This window comes from Sinohyriopsis cumingii, chromosome 4 (genome assembly GCF_028554795.1).
Source record: "Sinohyriopsis cumingii isolate HCF-2022 chromosome 4, ASM2855479v2, whole genome shotgun sequence".
Classification (NCBI taxonomy): Eukaryota; Metazoa; Mollusca; class Bivalvia; order Unionida; family Unionidae; genus Sinohyriopsis; species Sinohyriopsis cumingii.
In genome coordinates, this window is record NC_142964.1 from 66,549,120 (window position 1) to 66,567,078 (window position 17,959).

Genomic DNA, 17,959 nt, shown 5'->3' on the forward strand with positions numbered 1-17,959 from the left:
GATACAGCGTACATATTATTGCCTCGTTTCCCTTTAATGAACAATTTATACAACGAGAGGTATATCATTGATACAGCGTACATACTATACATATATTTTATTTACATCACATACAAATACATATATCATGTAGTATGTACGCTGTATCATTGATATATCCCAAGATACATTTTTCATTAAAAATAAACGAGTCGGATTTTGTGTCGTCTGTATTCGGACATCTTGAGATTTAACTTAATTGTCCATTATTCTCTATGCAGATGCATGAAGTAATGGCCTAGCTTAACAGCTGCAGAAGATAAAGTCTGCTGCTGTTTTCTTCCAATGCAATAAAACTTCGACAGGTGTGGTTGACTTTATTTGCGATTGGTAATTAAAACTTCAAAACGATTCTATGTGGTCCTGAAAGGAAGAGGTATCTAATAAAAATAGTGTATTATGTAAAAGAAAAAATATTTACTGCCAACATATTTTTTTTTTCATGAGAGACGATTTTCTGGCGTTATCGTGAAGCCGGAATTAATTATGAAAATATTATTACCTTTATACCATATGGTTTCATTGACGTTATACGTGTGAGTTAATACGTCAGCAGAAATTCAACACATAAAAAGTCGCACAGGAAAACATACTTTGATTACAATCGATACATCTTTTCACATGCTGCCTTGTATTGTGCGTTAGGAGGAATTTATGCTAGAACGATCATATACACCAAGGGTAGTTAAGAACTTAATGCCTTGTATGTGAAATCTGTCAACAAGTCAGTACGTCGACCCATAATAGCAAGTACAAGCTGTAATAGGTCAACGTGATTTTTGATTAGTCATCTACATTATATGTGGCTGCTTCCGATGTAATAGGTCACGTGATATTTTACTAGTATTCTACATTATATGGGGCTGCGACCGATGTAACAGGTCAACGTTATTTTTTAAAAAATATTCTTCTACATTATATGGGGCTGCAACCGATGTAACAGGTCAACGTGAATTTTGACTTGTGTTCTACACTATAACGGGCTGCAACCGATGTAATAGGTCAACGTGATTTTTTGCTAGTCTATGTGGCTGCTTCCGATGTAACAGGTCAACGTGATGTTTGACTACTGTTTTAAATTATATTTTTAATACTTTCGAAAGGCTTAGTCATCCTGGTTGCTAACTGGAGCAAGATTATGAATGTTTTAAATTGAAAATTTGGAAAGAGGCCTTCTTCTTGTGTACTCCTAAGTTCTTTACCGAATGTATAATCTAAGATGAAAAGAATAATTTCGACATGTATAAATTCATCACGGGAAAGACCACTGTTGCTATTAAACACATTCTGATCTGTGAGTTTCTTTACATTATCCACATTTTGTACTTAGCATTTCTCCTCTGAAAGGTTCTAGTCGTCTCATTTGTACGAAGATAACGCCAGAAGGTTTGCTGCCGGTGCGTTGATATCGCTGTCACCGACATAGAATAGTAGTCCATTGCATTTTCTGAGTAGTTCTCTTTAGCCGTTGAATAGTTCATGAATAAATCAGAACCACGCTGCCTGCCAGAGAGGAAAATATTATCTGCAAAGAAAACAGTATTTTTTCAAAAAGTTAATGTCATTTCAAGCTTTTGCCGATGGCTATAAATTGATTTTCAAATGATTTTAAGTGTCATGTATTACAGGCATCGACTTGACCTGTTTCTTCCATTTGAGTGTTATTAAATACATCTGTTTGACAGCCTTTGTGCATCTAATTTGCTCGCATACTTCGCTTGTAAAGGGCACGGCCGATCTCATTTTACAGCTGTGACATCTTCAATTCCCTTGTAATTTCTAGACCTTGTTACAGAAACCGATAGTGGCATGTAATAATGACGGTACCAATACTGTGTACTATCTCCACACCGAAGTACTACAAACTAAAATAAATATCAATGATTTGTCATTGAAAAGTGTTTAGTTACATTGTACCTTTTCTCGATAGTATTGGATTTATACAGGGCTGGATTTAATTACTATCGATTCCGATAGACTGCGGAGTTCGCTCTGGGCAACCAGAAAAACACTGACTTTCTATAGTGGCATGTCTCTCCTGTTCTAAGCTCTCTATTTAAAACTGGTCACGATGAATAAACCACACTGAGAATCACTTCATATTGGAAGAATGGCATGTTTGTTGCTTATGCTCATTACTGCCAAAACGCACTCTGAAGCAAAACTTAACGCTATAATGGTTGACAAAGACCGAACTTACTTCATGTGATTAGTCATCGGCAATGAGATTGGCATACATGCCTAGTCTCCCTGATTGTCCGATTGTCTTTCCATTTTGGACCATACCATTCGATATAATGAATCAAAAATCTGTCAAGTATAGTTATTTCCATCTTAATTAACATTCAATGGACTTTTACGACTATCGTCATCCGTCAATCAAATGGTTATCGACCTAACAACCAATAACACGCTTTAATTCATTCCTTGTACAAGCGTAAGTAGTTTTTCTCGTCAATATTTCGATACTGAGTATTGTGTCGTATATAACAACAGCTTGCAGGAAACCTAACATGTTTAAAAACAGTTCTTGATCTATTTGGAAATATAATAATTTCGGTAACATATTGAAACGTACGCTAACGGATTCGAAGGAAAATACCGGTCGGGACAAAAAGTATGTTTGTACAAGTTCAACAGTACTTGGTAAGTCGAATTTAAGTGTATGTAACGTAAAAAAAAGGAAGAAAGTTTTGTCTACTGTACAACTTGAGACACGAATTTGAACATTTCTGGGGGGGGGGGGGGGTCTGAAAGTGTGCAATTAAGTGCGGAATTAAGGCATTGCAGGGTCATAAGCACTGAAAATAGTATGGTACCCCGTACCCTAAAAAATGTGAAACTAAAAAAAAACAATATTAAGAGCTAACAAGGTAAGAAAATGCCAGTGTTGCCATCATTCCAAATCAAAATACTAGTAAATGCAGATCGAAATTGGCATATATAATTCATTCAGTTTTATCATAAACAATTAATCCGCATTTTTTTTCTGGTGCCCCAAGCACGTGCTTAGTGTGCTTAATAGGTAATCCAGCACTGATCACACTGCAAAGAAAGATTGTCGTATCACGTGATGACTGAAAGACAGCACACGCTGAAAAAGGAAAATAAGTTTGAGTGTCTGAGGTACCAGTGTGACCAAGTTTTTGAAGCACTGACAGTAATTCTTGAGAAGGTTCTTAAATGATATTTTTGTGAGAACAAGAAAATAGCATATGAAGGTTAATAAAGTTGAGCAAATATCAACTTTTATATATGTATTACTTAAATTCCATGACTGAAATTTATGACAAAAATGATTGTTACGCTTGTCTCCCTAATTTTTACCCAATCTCCCTGATTGTCAAGACGGACCTTCCTAATTTGGCCCCAGAAAATTTGGCATGTATTGATTTGTCCTCTCTCTCTCTCTCTCTCTCTCTCTCTCTCTCTCTCTCTCTCTCTCTCCGTTAAACGCGCAATACATAGCAGGTGGGCCAGTTATGTTGTTTGTTTCCTCTTTTTACAAAGACAGCCGTTGCTAAGTTCAGTCCAAAAAGATAATAAAGAATAGGCGCTGATGTAACTGAACTTAAGAATAAACTGATAGATAAGGATGTTTATTTTAAAACCAGGCATCAGACACAAGCAATGCAAGACATACATTTGGAAAATAGGCTTTGATATGGATACAAATTGGGGAGGGATGACGGAATTCAGGGTGACTGTGGACCAAAAAGACTAGTGGTACTACGAACGCTATTTTGTGGGAAGATTTGATTATTATTAGGACAAATTTTTTTATTACAGCTTAAGCTATCAATTTAATATTCCAGCATTAGTGGTAATTCCTACTTAATGACTCTTGCAAACGTCTAAAAGTAAACGTATGAAAAGTCAACATGTATGAATTGTGTAAATGAACATTGAACTGAAAATCCTGAAGACACCATACTTTCTTGGTAAAGCTCCCAACTGAATCGACCTATTAAAATCTGTGACTTGTGAGATAAACAAAGCTGTTTTATTGAATGCTGCAAATCATAACGAAATCCGCCAACAATTAAATGCAAAACTGGTCATTTAGACCATCCCAAGATTATTTTGAGGAATAAAATGGCATGTGTTTAAAATACTGCGAAATAATAACGTTTGGGTTTTCTTTTCAAAGGAAGTCCATGACTAAATTCAAACCCTTGAACCAATTCATATTTAACCATATGGTTGTACAGCGTGATAAAGAAAAACCTACATAACTATTACAAATGTATCACATTTTTTGGAACTACTTGAATAATTTATATTATTTGTACACATCACGGTCAGTGAAAGGCGTACATTTGCTTAACGCGCCGTGTAAGTGGCATATGAATGAGAATTATTTTATATTTAATACGTTACTAGAATAGGTTTATATTTAGCTCTCCTCTATCATTCTAACAGTTTTTGATGACCTTTTATGGACCTGTGAATTTTATAAGTCTCTGATATTTTGCTTCATGTTCTGGTCAACATGGTCAGTATGGTCACATTGTAGCTTACCCATTCAATTTTTTGATAATTTTAACATATTTCAACAGCTTTATTGACAGATTCATAATTCGAATCGCTCTTATCTTCTCTTACCGTCATTAATTCCTAAAACATGTATTTTTATTTTGTTTTGGGGGGTAGGGGAGGTTGCGATAGAGACAATATCAGTATATGTACATTCTTATTCTCATCTGTACATAAAACGTCTTGAACGTAGGGTTCCGAAAAGCAACGCTGATTAATTCAAACTACATCACTTTATTATAAAGGACTACAAATTTCCACCTGCTCGAAGATACATTGTGTAACTAAAGCGATGATGGTGTGAGATATTTTAGTTATCTATGGAACATGTTTATGTCAGCACCGGTCTATCAGGGACTGTTTAGTGCAGAACATTTTTAAGAAAATATGTAATTATATTGTCTTCCAAATCTATCAACGTATATCATGAAGCTTCGATTGGGAATGATATTAACTTCCAAGTCAATAATAAGGTAATGTATTCACCACTATCATGAAGCCTCGATTGGGAATGATACTGACTTCCCAGACAATAATAAGGCAATGCACTCACCACTGTCCTGAAGCCTCGATTGGGAATGATAATGACTTCCTAGTCAATGATAATACATTGTACCCGCCATTGTTAGCTAGTAATGCTTTATTTCTCAAAACCAAACATGTCTCAGGCCATTTCTTACTTATCCAGCTGCAGTACTCCATAATTAATTTAATAAATATGTTGGCAATACGTTGTATAATAGACTTAGAAGTGTACTATACGTGCCAGACGAGTTTTAATTTTCAAGTGCATTCCAAGTGGAGAGAGCTTGTTGGGGTCTTCTTTGATCATAATAAGGACATTATGACTATTTATCATGCCAGCTTACAAGCATCATAAAACCGAGATTGCGGATTCTGTTAGATCACGTTATGCAAGCAGCTGGAGATGATAATCAAACGCATCCATATTTGTTTCTCTTCTGAGTTCTATAAAGTCTTTTTGACGTCCTCTTTACATTTGATGAGAATCCAGTGACAGGTATTTGAATGTAGATATGTGGTTTCATGTGGCAAGCTATAGTAGCTCTAAGTAGGTATATCTGCACTTTGGCATTTGGGAAAATGTGATACGGTAAAGGTATTATGAGAAATGAAGCAGAGCAAATTGTAGCAAATATTCAGTTCCTTTTTAGAGTGTACAACGTTTTATGTCGGTGTCAATACCACGCACCTCATGTAAGCATAAGGGAAGATCACATAGCTGATCCTATTCTTGGTTATTTCCTAACCAGAAATTAACCACAGTCGCCAAGTAATTATGCATGAAATCGTGTATTACTTTGCCTCAGTGTGAGATAACATCAATATCTAACATGCAATTTCTTTGCAATTAAAACTCCAGCAATAAAGCTAAACTTGCAAAGTCGGGCCGATGGAATGTTCTCCAAATGGACTCAGTTACATCTGACGTAACATGCGGACTAAGAAAGCGATACAAGATTAATGGTCAAGGCTATGCCAAATTAGGTTCATTCCTGGGACTATCTTTCATATGTATATTACTGTATTTGGTTTATTCAAACTACACTTGACACCATCTTCCACAAGCACCAATAAGCACAATCGTCTTCCACAAGCACCCCGATGGATGATTATGAACCACTTTAGGCTCCTAAAAAAGGCCGCCTGAGGTACGTAAGCACTTCAATTTTACGGTCAATGCCTTATTTTAGAGCTTAAGGGCGTTCATTTGAAATCATTAATCATTTAATAGCAAACTGGTCTTCAATTATTGTCACCAAGAAATGAGGCTTTTAATATTTTCAGTTCGTCTTCTTACCCAAATAGATACAAGAAACTAGAAGATCTTGATTTCAAGAATACTTTAAATCTACCGTCTCATAAATTCAAATGTATCAATACACGCCATCCGTAAATCGAAAGCTCTTGACAGTAAACAGCTTGCGCTGCTTTTGCTTTATTCACGTACGTGATGTGTTTTCAAATTTATTGTAAATGTTCTCTTTCCCACTATCCAAACCTCTCTCAACATAAAAGATAAACTGACACCACTATCACCAGAATCAATCGAATAAACTGTAAAGCAGTCTACCATTTTGTGAAAATATCTTTTTGCCATCACAGGTTCATGAATATTTCATATCGATTGTGTTTCACCACAGAGTGATATAGCCTGCAAGGCAAAGACATTGTCAGTTTAAAACGAGATTCCATCTCCAGTTTTGTCAATGGCTCCAATTGATCCGAGGATACTAGTATCAGCAGAACTAAGTGAAGTTATACTTCCATTCCAGTCTAATATTATATCTGTCTGATAAACTTTGGGCCCGTGAAATGAGCGTCCATAACTAGCAAGCGGAGGACATACTATACCTTCATTATCCCGCAAAGACAAATCCTAACGAATTTCATTTGGATTTATTGATCTTGTTTCATCAATGCATACCAAAATTAATAACATAAGAACGATACACCTCAAATACTTCTTATAAATAGACCAATCCATTAATATTCATAGGAAAACACGAAACTCACAAATAACTATTAGTGCTTAATTTTCTAAATTTTATTTGTACTTATTTATGTAAAACGTCACTTTGTATGACGGGAATGTCAGAACAGAGGATACGATAATTTTCTTGTTCCTCTATTGATCATTTTGGACGTTAGACAGCTCTACCAGTGGCAGCATAAATAAATCAGGCAAATTCTGATTCATACCACGCTGGGGGAATATCCTGGTACAATTGAAGAATGGTAATTTTCTTTATAACATTCCTCGTTGTAAAAATTACAGTAAGGATTTATTGATTATTGATGCCATGATGAAACGATCAAGAAAGGAACTAAAGGTGGTTTGTAGCTTGTTGCTTCTGGAATAGGTACGACATCTTTTGAGATAAAATGACTTAAATAAATTCTCAGTAATTGGTTTCTTATTTTTAATGAGGGAACAATTGATAATAAATTGATATTGTCTAGGTTCCCTATAATCACAAAAGATCTGTTTAGTGGATGAAGAAGAACGTGACGCTATACGTTTTAGATATGCATTATTGTTGATTCTCGAAACGAACACGAACACTATCAATTAATCATTTGTCATCCATCTGAGGTTATGAAATATAAATTCTTTATTTAGCTATGGCACAGAAAAAGATTAAACATACATAATCTCGCCTCCGTGTTCTATCGCAGATATTGCCACACGATCCTTAATTCAAAATTACGGCTCTTATAATATATGATCATTTAGGCTTTGAGTTTCTCTCAGCAGGGGCCCCGAGTGGCCGAGTGGTCTAAAGCGCTATCCGTTACGGATCACTGCCATCTCACCTTGGTCTGCGTGGGTTCGAGTCTCAGATTCAGCCAATGTGGGTATGTGAGAAAGCTTGCCAGTAGCTTCTTCTGGGTCGGTGGTTCTTTCCGGGGTTTTCCGGGGTTCTTCCTCCACCATTAATACTGGCCGCCATGTATAGCCTATCTTGTGCTGAAAAATGGCGTTAAACCCTACAACAACAACAAAAATTCTCTCAGCACGATGATTTGTTACCTCGTGTACGCACCAATTCAACACCCTCTGTCTCTGAAGCATCGATGATTTATTAAAAGGTAGTAAACCGAGAACCAATTTTTATATGGTCGTATCTGCTACCTTGGCCATGTATAATAAATACCAGGGCTTCTCGGCAATCAATTATTATTTAATTCAATACATAGGAACTGAGCTTTCATGATGGTCTGGGATATACATTACGCTGACGAGAATTACATCCATTGCGATAAGAAGAATGGGCCCAAGAGTCGAAAAGATGGAAATGCGAGGAAACAGAGGAAGCATATTATGCCGACCCAGTTACCCCGAACATCTAATTCGAGCAAAAGAAACAACAATCTTCAGCAGTCAATTGACCCAGCTGTATCGATTATTGATACATCTACAACAGGGGCCGGACTCAAAACTACGACTGCCCTGGAAACAACACAACAACAGCAGCAACAACACGCAACCTTCGCCAGCATTGTTGCTAGCCCTCCAAAAAGTAGGACTCCTCTGAGATTCACAACATCCACCCCTACTACACCCACAAGGATCCAGCAGGTCAGCACTGAACAAGTATTTAGTGATATTCATTTGCTTTTAAATACAGATCGAATAGCACGGACTTCCAAAGCAGAAACGCAAGCAAAGAAAACCGGCGAAGAAAAACAAGGGACAGCAAAGGGAAAACAATCCAGTTGGAGGAAGATAGTGATCCTGACATCATGCGACTACACACACTGGGTTTTCTATATGCCGAGTGAATTCACGTAGACATTTCTCCCGATGACAAAAACAATCAACGTTTTGTTCAAAACATCAGATAACGTCCCGAAAAAATTCTTTCACCTACAAGGATTACAATAACAATAGATCATATGTTTAGGGATCGTACCGTATCTCCTTGTAACCGATATTTATTATATTTGGTGAATCATTCGTTACCTGTCACAAAGACTTAAAAGTGTAATTATTGTCATTTTAGACACAGATATACCATTGTATATAGTACTGATATAAATTTATGACAAATGTTTTTGACCCAGATATGATATTGTATATAGTACTTATGTCAATTTATGACCACTGTTTCTGATCCAGATATGACATTGTATATATTACTGATGACAATATATGACCAGTGTTTGTGACCCAGATATGACATTGTATATAGTACTGATGCCAATTTATGACCAATGTTTTTGACCCAGATATGACATTGTATATAGTACTGATACCAATTTATGACCAATGTTTTTGACCCAGATATGACATTGTATATAGTACTGATGCCAATATATGACCAATGTTTTTGACCCAGATATGACATTGTATATAGTACTGATGTCAATTTATGACCAATGTTTTTGACCCAGATATGACATTGTATATAGTACTGATGTCAATTTATGACCACTGTTTTTGACCCAGATATGACATTGTATATAGTACTGAGGTCAAATTTGACGACTGTTTTTGACCAAGATATGAAATTGTAAATAGTACTGATGCCAATTTCTGACCGCTGTTTCCTGAAGCCTCGTGACACCTCGTCTATTTTCGTCCACAGGAAGATTTAATGTCAGGATTATTGTATCTTTTTAGGTGTGGGTGGGAAGATGAGTGGTGATGCTGGAGGATGTAAATTTAGATAATTCATCTTACCCTCAGCGTAGATAACTTTAAGGGCAATATTTGCCGATTCTTTGAATTGGTGTTATCAATATTCATAGCATATTGTGCAAGCGTTAAACACAAGTTTTCATAGTATGCAGAGTTTTCACCAAACAAGTAATGCATATGGTGGACGAGAATAAATAATTCTTCTCACTCCACGTTAGTGGACAAGATAGGAGAATCTAATCCTCATTGAATATAATTTGATCCATGGACTCGGTAATTCTTCGTCGCTGACAAACGTCGTATCTTCTCCACTTATATTTTCGCATGCAGATCGCCGATCGAAGATTTTATTTATAAACCAATTATAATAATGGTAGCCTCTTGACCCGATGCGTCCCGTAAACAGAGCATAACAAACGTTCCGTCCCTAACAAATAAATTTTGTATGGTGTTTACGATAGTGGCATTCAGTGCGGAGGCATGATCATTATTTTTGTAAACGTTAAGACGGCAGTGGGGTGTTTAGGGTCTCAGGGAGAGGATGCACCTCTGATGGTTGGAACATGTCGTACCTTCCCAAGGGTAGTTCATCCACATTTGTCCTTCCCTGATTCCCAACTATCACCTGTGGCTCCTAGTAGCCTTTTGTATGCGACAGCGGCCACACCCAATGAAACAGCTTCAACTTAACCTGGTGAGGGTTGCCGACAGGTCTCAAGCCTTCGGGTGATTTTAGGGACTTCCTAAACTCAGCATACGAAGACTGTTCAGGCTGACTGGGCTGATGAGATCAATCAGACTATCCAACGACCAGGAAGGCGGTTCAGCAATGCACTGTGGATTACAGAGGGCAGGTCGGAGCACAAAAGACCTGGCTTTCTACTGCAGCCAAACAAGTTGCCAGCCGTAACGAGTTATCGTGTCACTAGACTCCGACTTCTGCGGCTGAGAGGGTAAGGTTGCTCCACAGAATCAGCTTCTTTGCCATAATCTCCTTCACGCGTAGGTTTCTCTTGTGTAACGCTCTTCACTCGAACCTCTGCGTCCTCTTTCTTTCTACTTTGTGCATGTTCAAAGCCCAACGACGATGGGGGAGGGACGAAGCGACAGGTAGAGGTTACTACTGGCAGTCATAGTTCCAGACCTACACACAGGTGGACAAGTGGTCGTTTTTCTTTGAACCAATAGAGCAAAGACGTCTGGCAGCATCCCAGGCGACTGAGCAGCCCTGTTTAGGTTAACACTATTCACCCTAGTAAGGGAAGGGACTAGAAAAGGTGTCCTAAAAATTGCCTCTCCTATAAACTAACTGGCCGGCAAGACGCGGTTGGCAGTTAACCCTTGATGTGGTCGACACCATAAGCATAAACAAACCAAACTCATTCTCGATCCATGGAACAGATGCACACACATGGGCAAAGAAGATACACCAAGGACTCAGAGAAGAACAGCCCTCATAGCCAGAGAACTGGGCCGATACAAGATTGACATTGTCGCTCTTAACGAGACACGTCTAGCCGATATAGGATCTGTCTGCGAACCCGAGGTTGGTAACAAATTCTTCTGCAAGGCGAAAACAGAAGATGAACACAGAATCATAGGAGTCGGTTTTTGCCATTCGTACTGCAATTTTGCGTCAATTCCCAGTAGTTCCTATGCATGTGAACGAACGCTTGATGCGACTCCGCGTCCCCCTCTCTAAGTCACGGTATATCACCATCGTCAGTTCGTATGCCGTCACGTTGACCAGCAACGAAGAAGACAGAGGCCTTCTACGAAAGTCTCGTTGCCCTCATAACAGCTACCCCAGCTTGCGACAAACTCATCGTACTTGGCGATTTTAACGCCTGAGTGGGACACGACTAGGACAACTGGAATTGAGTATTGGGACAGCATGGAATCGGAAAAATGAACACGAATGGACCGCTTCTACTGTTGATATGTGCGGAGAATAAACTGACTATCTCAAACACATTCTTCCGTCAGAAGAGCAAGTATAAAGCGATTTGGATGCATCCTAGATCCAGACAACGGAATGTGATCGACTATATCATCGTCCGTAACAGAGATGTCCACGATATCAAGAGAGCAATATCAACCTCACATTGAAAAACTACTGACTGGAGACCCAACCTCAAAGTGAAACCAGCTCAAGGACACGTTGAGTGTCAGCGAAGGTCATTCTAGGACCCAAAAGAAAAGTCTACCAAGACTGGTTTGACGACAATAACGAAGCGATACGCAACATCCTTCAACAAAAGCGAGAGGCCTTTATAGAGTGGCAAAACGACGTTGACTCGTTTTCGAAACGTGATCGCTTCAATCACATGCAGAGCAAAGCCCAGAGAGAATTCCGCATTATGCAAAATAGCTGGTGAATTCCAGCATTACACAGTCACCTACAACTCGATAGAGTTTTTCAGGTCCCTGAAAGATGTTTATGGACCATCGAAAGCCTGCAGCACCCCGCTAAACTCTTCTGACGGGACCACTCTGCTCAAGAACAAAGAGAGTATCACCGAAAGGTGGAAGGAACACTTCTCCAACCTACTGAACATGCCCTTCACCGTAGACTCTGCAGCGTTAGACACAATTGTCCCAAAGCCAACTATCTCGGACCTGGACTTGCCCCCTACCACGGAAGCTGTCGAGCGAGTCATCACATTGATCAGCTCTGGCAAGGCACCAGACGCGGCTGCAATTCCCATTGAACACTTCAACACTTCAAAGCAGCTGGCCCTAAGGTACTTGAGGCACTGCACAGCATCCTCATCAGCATTTGGGAGGAGGATTCCATGCCACATGAGTTCAAAGAGGCAATGATTGTCACCTTATACAAAAACAAAGCGAACAAAGCTGACTGCGGCATCTATCGAGGCATATCACTCCCGTCGATTACAGGCAAGATTATGGCGCGCGTCCTTCTCAACCGTCTGGTCGATAATGTCTCGGAAGAAAAACTGCCGGAGGCCCAATGTTGTTTCAGACCAGATCTGAGCATGATCGACATGATCTTCACAGTGAGACAAATACAGGAAAAGTGCATTGAACAAAACATGAACTTCTACGGTGTCTTCATAGACCTCACAAAAGCCTTCGATACGGTCAACACGGATGCACTATGGATCATCTTAGCACGACTTGGTTGCCCTAGGAAGTTCATTAACATGATCCGACTTTTCCCCGACGGCATGACGGGACTCGTTCTCTACAAATGGGATATCTCCATGCCATTCAACGTTTCTAACGGCGTGAAGCAGGTTTGCGTTCTCGCCCAACTATTATTCAACCTATTCTTTACATGTGTCCTGAACCATGCTACAAGTGATCTCCAGAAAGGTGTGTACATACAGTACTGACTGTATGGCTCTCTCTTCGACCTTAGCAAATTGAATGCTCTGTCCAAAATAATGGAGAAACTTATTCTTGGAGCACTTTTGACTGATGACTGTGCTCTCATGGCACACTCGATAGCAGATCTCCAGATCATCGTTACTCGCTTCACAGAAGCCTCGTGACTCTTCGGGCTCACTATCAGTCTGAACAAGACAGAGGTACTTCACCAAACTGTCACAGACACTATAGCTGTCCCCCCGATTGTGTCTATCGAAGACACCCAACTGACAGCTGTCGACCCCTTCAAGTACCTTGAAAGCATCATATCTTCCGATGGATCGCTAGACAAAAGAGATAACGGCTCGCATCAGCAGCGCCAGTCAATCATTAGGACGTCTCTGCTCTTGCGTGTTGAGTCACAGGAATATCAAACTGTCCGCCAAGATAAAGGTATGTAAAGCAGTTGTGCTAACAAGCCTCCTATATGGATGTGAGACATGGACAACATACAAGAAGCACATCAAGCAGCTTGAGCGCTTCCACATGAGAGCCCTGAGCTGTATTGTAGATGGCAAGACAGAGTGACGAAACCAGAAGTGCTGAATAGAGCAGGCTTAAGAAGTATCGAAGCGATGGTCATGAGAGCCCAACTCCAGTGGACGGGTCATGTCATCCGTATATAGGAGACTGGAATGCCACGTTAGATTTTGTATGGAGTTCTGTCTAGTGGACACAGAAAAATTGGTCGCCCGAAGAAAGGTTTCAAAGACTCCACCAAGGACAGCTTGAGATGGTGCTCGATATCTGTGACAAACCTCAAGTCATGCGCCAGTGATAGACCTGGCTGGCGTGCAGCTGGCAGAAATGGGTGCAAAACCTTCAAGGATGTCCGCAGAACGAACGTCGCCGATACCAGGAAACGCAGGAAGGCCTCAACGTCAAGAACCAACCCATGCCTCCAATGTACACACTGCTACAGGAAATGCGCATCTCGTATCAGACTCATCAGCCACATGAGGACCCATTAGCGAAGAGCAGCGCGGGATTGACTTCATCGAGCCCGAAGGTCAACCAACAAAACAGCAGTTGCCTATGGTGCTAATTAAAAGTGTTCCATTAAGTTGGAAGTCTTCCATTTTGTGCCATATGTAATGATATTGCTGAAAAGGAAAAGACGCAAATGTATTGGCTGCTTCTTCTTGTCATTAGCAGTAATTACATTAGCTGCAAGAAATATTATTATCTAATCTTAGTATTTATTTCAAGATACATACATAATTCCTAGAAAATATGAAATGATTGATTTAGCACATTCTGATATATGGTAACTTTACAAGTTAAAGTTACTAATTCACGGAAAATATATGAAACCTGTCACCAAGTGACGAAAGTCGGAGAGGAAAAATGAAGTTATTAATACAAATAATGTATATTTATTACTACTATCGTTACTGACAATATGTTTCAATCAGCTGTTACTCAGAAGTCATGGTCTTATGATGTAAGAATAGATGATCTTATTTTTTTCAAAATGAAAAATACTTTACAAAATACGAAGAAAACGAGCACAACAAATGCTTAACATTTAAAGTATATTTACTCAATAAAACACTAATGTGACCCTCACCAACACTTTTTTGTGATTCTGAACTGGCTAGATCGTCTAAACAGGCATCGATTCTTTCTGTTCAACATGGATGATGAACGAAGTGGATCACCGTCTCTTGGCTAGCAACAATGGGGCAAGATAGTCTGGCGCCACGTGAAGAGGCAAATGAAAGAAGACTTTGAGCTGCATAAAATCCAATTTTTTTGATAGAATCCGTTCATTTGGCGAAGGGAAAAAAAGAAAAATTGTTATTATAGGGATCAAATAATGATGGTTTTGGTATCTATCGAAGTGTAAATTTGACTCACTCCCAAAGCTAACATTTTAGGGCTTTATTTACTTCATGAGTAATTAGGTACAATTTAGACTTCAACAAATATCAAGCCGTCATCATTTCATCCTATAATAGTATATTTTGCCACAAAAAGATTCATATAACTTATTATGCATCATTTCGCACTTTTTAATACAAACTGTATGCAGATAAAAATGAACGTTTGGCGAAGCATAATTATTTTACCACCCACATCGACAACATTTTACCAGCAGTAACTTTAATCCTTTCTTTCCTCGACTGCCATTAAATGCGAACGTACACGTTATTATAAAATGAGACTAATATGGGCCCCTAATAGGCGTGCATGTAGGTGACAATAAATGAGACTGATATGGGCCCCTAATAGGCGTGCATGTAGGTGACAATAAATGAGACTAATATGGGCCCCTAACAGGCGTGCATGTAGGTGACAATAAATGAGACTAATATGGGCCCCTAACAGGCGTGCATGTAGGTGACAATAAATGAGACTGATATGGGCCCCTAACAGGCGTGCATGTAGGTGACAAAAAATGAGACTGATATGGGCCCCTAATAGGCGTGCATGTAGGTGACAATAAATGAGACTAATATGGGCCCCTAACAGGCGTGCATGTAGGTGACAAAAAATGAGACTGATATAGGCCCTTAAATGGTGAGCATGTAGATGACAATAAAAATATGAGATTGATAGGGATAACTGGTGTACGCATAGGGGATAGTCAAAAGATATTGATATGGACCCCATCTAGGGGACAGTAAAACTATGTTGAATGGGCCCCGAAATGATGTGCAGTACTTATTATTGCCTCTCATTTTATATAGTGGTGGTACGGTCTTGTTCTCTTTTATGAAAGTCTGAAGTAGAGAGAGAGAGAGAGAGAGAGAGAGAGAGAGAGAGAGAATCTTATACTTATTACGTATTGGAAATACTGTTATCATGAGGATCTGGAACAACGCACTATTTATTGTTTGTAAACTCAGCGCATTAATCGGAATATGTTAATGAGGGCCATGGGGTGACCTGTCTACCCTAAGTACACAAGTTCTACGCATGATAAAATAGAAATTGGAAACACATGATGAAATAGAAATTGGAAACACATGATGAAATAGAAATTGGAAACACATGATAAAATAGATATTGGAAACACATGATAAAATAGAAATTAGAAACACACGATGAAATAGAAACATTTGATATTATACTGTGGACACCATGACTAAGACAACCGTGATGAAAGAACCAGAGTGAGATAATATAAGTAAGGTTAGCAAATCAGGTAGATTTCTCTGGTGCAGGAGTAAGAATAAATAATACCTATTGGAAATTTAATATATGTATACGAGTCTGTCGTTTTCCTCTGTACGATATGGCCCTTTGGTACATACATATTAAACAATATGTAATGGGTACATGCATAGTAAACAATATGTACTGAATATATACATATTAAACAGTATGTATGTACTCGAGAACAATATGGTCTAACGCGAAATAAATGTTTCTTAGTCTCGCCCGCCAATGAGCATTAAAAAACAAACAAACAGTGGCGTACTAACTGGTGGGGGAGGCGGACAAGGCGGTTGCCCCGGGCGCCAAAGCTATTGGGCACCCAAAATAACTGATAATTTTTTTAATGGCCAAAATTATGTGTTTGTAAATTTGTTACTCTTGATTCCTGACCTTAAGCAAACTACAAAACGCACCGTATAGCAAGATTTTGTAAGCTCATGTCGGCTTCATGAACAAACTGTTACTCCATCCATCCTCGACCCCAACACTCCGCTAATCTACTTTCGCATCGCAGCGAGTGAGAGGAATCTAGACATCGACTAGGCACAAATCAGTTATAATAGACGTCTATCTTCGAATCCGTCAGACAACCACTAATATTTAGATGTATGGGAAGGGATATGTTTCGCTACCAAGCTGTGAGAGAAGCTTCTCAAAGAGGAAGCTTGTTAAAATCTACTAACGCTCGACCATAAGTCAGTCAAGGTTAACTGATTTGGCAATATTTTGAGAGAAAGAGATGTTTCTAAAAACTGACTTCAATGGCGTCTTTGAGCAGCTCACAGTATTAAAGGCTCGGAAAACGTATCGTCTTTAAGTTGCTGTGTCGACATATCTATATTTATTTATACAAAAAAAAAAACATAAATAAATTAATTTTCTTAAAATTTATAGTTTCTGTAATTACTTAATAGTGATATGTTTCACGTGAAATTAATGGACCTAACGTGACAGATATGCATAAAATGGGGCTTGATTGAGTTTAGATGCCAGGAAAAGCACCTAAATGACATTAAACTGCAGGACAATTGTTGGCGCCAAGGGCTCCCAAAAGAACAGAATCAGCGCATTTAGATACCTAATAAACGGACAAAACATCGTACTGTTCCAGAATGTCGAACATATTCACTTCTGCAATTCTTCACGTAATATGCTACGTTTCTTGCAAATGGAACCGGAAAATGGTCCAAATTCTCTGAAACAGAAATGTTCAAACAAGACAGCACAATTATAAAACTGAGCACAAACCAAAAACGAGACTTTTTCATCTGATTAAAACTGCATATATCTTGTTACGTTACTCAAGAAAAGGTAATCGTGTCTCTTTTAACTGACAATTATAAGAAGAAGAAAAAAAATAATAAAATTTTAGAATATTCCGTTGATTTGGGCTTGTTTTCGAAGATCAGATCGTTCCTTTTTCTGCTAAGAACATGTTATTAAAAGAATTAGGAAATTCAAAGAACACAAAGTTTATTAAAAACTTTAGTTGTGATGTCAGGAAATAAATAAGTGTCGCGGCAAACAGTTCAGGTAGCAAACCGGAAAAGTCCTCCGCCGTTACAAATTAGGCTTTTCCTCGATTGTGAACGGATTTGTTCGAAAATATTTTACCTGGAGATACTTGATCCGATACACAGTCAGGGACTTAGACTTCAT

The 17,959-nt window shown here is 38.8% G+C and overlaps 1 long non-coding RNA gene across 1 annotated transcript; it reads right to left on the minus strand.

Annotated features, from left to right (window-relative positions):
- Window positions 1-340: 340 nt before the first annotated feature.
- Window positions 341-17,497, minus strand: LOC149801374 (uncharacterized). The gene is made up of 2 exons (XR_016420461.1): window positions 17,379-17,497; window positions 341-1,564 (listed from the first exon to the last, which is right to left on the minus strand). It is a non-coding gene; the product is annotated as an uncharacterized LOC149801374 (long non-coding RNA).
- Window positions 17,498-17,959: the final 462 nt, after the last annotated feature.